Source organism: Leptinotarsa decemlineata, unplaced genomic scaffold, assembly GCF_025532065.1.
Source record: "Leptinotarsa decemlineata unplaced genomic scaffold, Ldec_3_MD MMD2_tig00026307_RagTag_RagTag, whole genome shotgun sequence".
Taxonomy (NCBI): domain Eukaryota; kingdom Metazoa; phylum Arthropoda; class Insecta; order Coleoptera; family Chrysomelidae; genus Leptinotarsa; species Leptinotarsa decemlineata.
Genome location: NW_027412681.1, coordinates 19,106,029 through 19,112,078, shown reverse-complemented (window position 1 = coordinate 19,112,078; position 6,050 = coordinate 19,106,029). Strand labels below are relative to the sequence as shown.

Below are 6,050 nucleotides of genomic sequence, written 5' to 3'. Positions count from 1 at the left end.
AAAACATAAAATGGAGAAGGTGGTCTTGTGATACATATTTTTGAAGCTCCTGACAAATGCTTCACAACCCTAAAATATAATGTCAATATCTTCAACTATTACAAAATGGCAGAACTTCCAATAATTGTCTGAATACTAACATTAATACTAACATAACTACATAATATGAAGTAATAAGCTCGAGATCAGTTCAGAAGATGCTCGACATGGTTGCTTTGAACTTCTTGACATATGAACAGCCTATCCGATATTTCACGCCGAACATTTTCGAACACAGTAACGTCAATATCTCTACAAATATTTATTATCATCTGCCGTATATTCAATATTGAAATTGGTTCAGTTTCGTATACCTTTTGCTTCAAATAGCCCCATGAAAAAGTCCAAAGGTGTCAAATCTGGCGAGCGGGCTGGCCATTCTGTAGGACCTCGACGACCAATCCAACGACCGGGAAAAGTAGTATCCAAATGGTTTCTTACTTGTCTGGAGTAATGAAGTGGTGCTCTAACTTGTTCGAATACAATATCCATTTCGAATTCATTAAGATTCGCTTTGACGATTTCAGTGATGAGAGGGTCAACAGTAGTTTCCAGCATATTCAAACAGTTCCCATGTTGAATTTTGATCAATAAATAAAGGTCCTACATTATGGTTTTTCAATATTCCTGCCCGCCCAAACGGTAATTTTTTTCTAGATATTGGGTATATGTTTCCTGGAAAACGTTAGGGTTGGTGTCACTTCAATTTTTCATGAACAAAAAATAACTTTACGAACTTCATCGGGTTGAATTGCCATATGGCAGATAAAAGGGATTAATCTATGTATTGTATGTGATGTATTAATGTATCAATTTCATTATCCAAAATCTCAATTTTTTGAGTTGATTCGCTCAAAAAATAAAAAGGGGGGGACATTAAAGAAATGCACTGTATAATCAAAACTTGATATATTTCAGAAATGCTGAATGCCTATTTGAACAGACTGAAAACAGGTATTTTGATATTGATCAGGTTATCTAGTCTTACTTGTCAAAAAATATCGAGAATTTGTTCAATAAAACGAAAAATATGTATTATTCATTCGAATTGAGTTCATCGCCTTCGAAACAGTCTCTTTTCGAAATGATATCTTCACGCCATCAAAGAAACCAATTATCAAAACATTTTTCGAACGTATTTTGTTTGATCTACTTCAGGACTGGCTGAAAATTCCCTTTCACCTCATATATCGAAATAAAAAAGAAGCCTCGAAGTGATAATTTGAGTTTGAAAAATGTATACCATGAAAAAAGATTCAGAACGGACAAAAATAATACAAATATCAAATTCAAGTCAATGTTAACTCCACCAAGTCACTGAACAACTCTCTTCAATGGTACGTTTACTCAGTATATAACTTGGCTAGTGAATATAATTCCATCTGGAATTATATTCTATAGGATGACCTCAATAAAAATAGGGTTATAAAGACCAATATTCAACTTCATTCAAGGAATTTGTTGAAAATGAAATTTTGAAAAGATCTCTTGCAATAGAAATCAATTGAAGCATCTTCTATAAAAAATTGATTGATTCAAATAACTGCATCAGCATCTCGCATTGATACACACGTCCTTTTGCGCATCTACTTGAAATTCATATTGTATGTTTGACTGGAAAAACTCTTCTGTGGAACAGACTTGAACTCTGCCATTTAACTGACATTTTTGTCTACAGACTTTCATATTTTGTTTTGTCATATTATCATGTATTCATATAATTTGTAATTAAGTATATGACAACGATGATGATTATTAGTTTTGTTGAGTCTTTGGACAGTGTTAACAGTGTTAACAGATGGTACGTCATCGTGGGGCAAAATCCATGAATTTTATTTTCACATATCTGGTTTTTTCAACGAATTCGGTTCCTTGAACGCCGTATAATTCTAAACTAATATTTTTTTTTTTTCAAGGACAGCATACAAGCTCTATAGTAAAAGTCTTTAGGGCGCTCTGAGACCGGTCCTGTGCAAAACTAGCGATTCTCGTTGGATTTGAATTGCTGGAGGTTTAATTTATTTGGAAAAACGTTCTAAGGAATTATATTCTACCTACACAAAATTCTCCAAATGAAAGATTTCTTATGCAGTGAAGTTCGAGGTGAGTCGCGTGTTTCTAACAATTAACGCTTTTGGAGGAATCGAATGTGCGAAGTCACTTGAACACCTTCCATTAAAGTATTTATAAAAAAGTGATAAATCTCCAACCTTGCTTCGAAGTTCCAGACTATCAAGATGCAAGTGATGTTCGCGTTTCCAATCAGGCGGATGGCTTTTCTCTGAATGGAATCTAGTAGCTTCAGGATATGCTTAAGGGAGGAGCTCCATATATGAGAATTTACCAAAAATAGGTCTGCTCTGAGTTTCATAAAGAATGAAAAATTGCTGAGGTATGTACAGTTTTTTGATTCGGAACAGTGTTCCAATCTTTTGAAAAGCAGCCTTTTCAATTTCAGCGACATGGTTGTGCTAAGACATATTGGTGTCCATTTTCAACCTCGACACACTTATGGAAGTAGAAATCGGAATTGTCTGTCCTAACATTATTGTATCTGGTTCTTCGAAGACATTTATCTTCTTGGAGAAAACGGACGCCAGGGTTTCCGTGACATTGAAATGAACCTGGTTACTCTCACTCCATAATAGTACAGTTGAAACACTCAAATTGCCTAAGGCTTATAAAAATGAACCAGATTATAATGTATGGACTTCAATCAATAACAAACTCAGTAGAATTGGCCAACTTTAAGGACATACTGATTATGAATCGGATTATAAGCGGAATCAAAGGTAACTTCTGAGTAAATTATATCAGAGGCTTGGTTGGATTTGGGTCGATTTGTTTGGCTTGATGACAAAGATTCAATATTAGAAGCACAAACCAGATTTTCGTCTCATTTGAAGTCTGAGCAAATCTTCTCAGCTGACGTTCGTAGTACTTGTTATAAGACCATTCTTAGAGCAGGAGGTGAAGAAAAGTATCAGAAATTATTGGAATTATACAGATCCACAGATTTGCATGAAGAACAGGATAGAATAAGTCGATCTTTTGGAGCCGCCAAAGATCCAGAGTTGTTGCAGAAAGTTCATGAATTTGCTATGTCAGATGAGGTTAGATCACAGGACACTGTATATGTAATTGCGTCAGTGGCTCTAACAAACATAGGAAATAATTTCGCATGGAAATTTTTCAAAGATAATTGGTGTCAATTAGAGGAACGTTTCAGTGGATATCTCCTCACAAGATTATTGAAATACCCCACAGAAAACTCTGCAAGTGAAGAAATGTCCAAAAAAGTAGAAAACTTTTTCCAGACCCATAAGGCTCCTGGTTTAGAAAGAACCGTTCAACAATCAGTGGAGACAATTCAGTTGAATACGGCTTGGTTGAAAAGGGATTCAGAAGCCATTAAATAATACCTCAGTTCTATTTGAAATATACTTGATGAAATATTGTTTCAATTTACAATCAACGATATTCGAAATCAATTCTAGATCATCATTAAAATATACAGCTTCCTGCTGCCGGTGAAGATGTGCATCTGCAACCGCTGTCCTGGAATTCAAATGAAATGGCGAGTGTTATCGTCAGCAAAGCAATATATTGGATTCTTGGTTTATTCAATAAGTCGTTGATATACAAAAAAAAGAAGGTTGGAGAAAATATGGACTGATGGGGAACACCAGTGTTGATGGTAAAAGTATGTGAGAGATATCCATCGACGGCCATTTGCAGAGAAGGTTTTTTCAGGAAGCTGGGGAGTCATATACAAAAATGACACAACAAGTTCCAAAGTTTGGTCAGCAAACTCTCATGCCACTTACGGTGAAAGGCCTCAAAAATATCAAGCGCAACAGCTTTCGACTCTCCATATTTCTTGATTGCGCTATTCCAAATATAGGTGACATATGACAGAAGATCGCGTGTTGATATCGATTATCGCTCAAGATGTTGAAGAGCCCGATGACGGGTAGTTCATTAGGACCAAAATTTGTAGAGTTTTGATTACCAGCGTGAGTCTTATGCAACATATTTAGCGCTTCTTCACACGAGACTCCATTTGAAACGCAAAATCTAAGAGAAACTATTTGTTCGATAATTGTATCGATTTTAAACGACGGATTTTTGGTACTTTCTCGACAGAATAAATGAACCGACAATAGAGAAGTTGTGAAGTAGTCTGCTATTAATTAGGAAGGAAATTTGAATTGTCATATAGAATGTTATAAAAAACTGTCATGAATTAGAACAATTGGTCTGAAATAAAACAATAAATGGAGTTGGTGGGATTCAAACCTCAACTTTTCGAAATAATAAAACCTAATTCCGTTAAGGAATTTTTTCAAACCAAAATATTAAATGATTCGCAGATGCGGCGATATCATAGTTGAGTGAAAAGTTTATTAATTTTTCTGTGGAGCAATTCATTCAACTCTTGCGAGCTCTGTGCAATTGGAGTCATAGTCAATAAATTTGGAATTTACTTGTTTTCTTGATTTCAAACTCTCAATATTTCATACCCACTTCAAACTTTGGCGAAGTTACACACTGAATTAGAGAATGCGAATGTATTCAATGTCCATGCATAGATGCAATTCCACTGAATTCAAATTCACAGCTGAAAACGTCACAGACGAATCGGTTCATTAAACTTCCAGCATTTAATACATTTTCAGTAAATTAAAATGCTGTTTGTTCGACTGTGCGCCGTGTCTCCCATCCTCGAGAAAAGACCAATTTGAATTAAATATTCAGCAGCGAGAAACCCAATTAAATCACAGAAAATCTATTTTGTGTTAGGTTTCTCATTTACAGGAGTCAGAGAAAGTTATTTACTATAGTCCAAAATCGTATTCTGTAGGTACACTTTCTGACTTGTATATTGAGTAACATTGCACTCTAGTAACATTGCATTCCCCATCAGTATTTTCACAGTACACCTTGAGCTGATACGAAAACCATTAAAAATTCCATATATATATATATATATATATATATATATATATATATATATATATATATATATATATATATATATATATATATATATATATATATATATATATACACATATTAAAACTTTCTATGTTTTTTACCACTTTTTTCTGTAAATCAGAAATTAAAATTCATGGACACAACACTCCAAAATAGTCGGCAAACCGCGGACACGTGTTTCTGGCTATTGGCCTCATCAGCGCGGTGCAGCCAAGTGGAAAGATGGGCAACACTTGTTTGCCGAAAATAGGAAGCATATCTACACTTGACTGCACCGCGCTGATGAGGCCAATAGCCAGAAACACGTGTCCGCAGTTTGCCCCACTTTTGGAGTTATTGTGTCCACTAATTGTTTCATTTATATATATATATATATATATATATATATATATATATATATATATATATATATATATATATATATATATATGATGAGCTGTTTTCTCGGGTTTCGCTCCGTGTTCTGTGTATTTTCTCCCCATATAGATTATTTTCACATCGTTTCGGCATATATATATATATATATATATATATATATATATATATATATATATATATATATATATATATATATATATATATATATATATATATATATATATATATATATATATATATATATATATATATATATATATATATATATATATATATATATATATATATATATATATATATATATATATATATATATGGTAAAATGGATTAACAGGGTCTCTCAGTCAAAAAATCAAAAATCAAACTCTGCTTTACTTTGCCAAGCTTTCGCTTCTAATGGGAAGCTTCTTCAGGGCAGTAAAAATGAGTGAAAAACAATAAATTGAAGATAGAATTGACATAAAAGTTAACATGTAAACGATTTTTTTTTGTGGGTTTGACAAACCCACAAAAAAAAAAAAAAAGCTATTTTTATCAAGTACTTTCTTGGTTTTTTCTCATTTTGTCTTCAATCGAGGACCGCCTGCCCGGTACTGACGATGCCCAATAGGCTGAAACAGCTGTATACCGGTGGC

The 6,050-nt window shown here is 33.7% G+C and overlaps 1 pseudogene; it reads left to right on the top strand.

The window, feature by feature from the left end:
* Window positions 1–2,111: 2,111 nt before the first annotated feature.
* On the top strand, window positions 2,112–3,458 carry LOC141485105 (puromycin-sensitive aminopeptidase pseudogene; annotated as a pseudogene).
* Window positions 3,459–6,050: the final 2,592 nt, after the last annotated feature.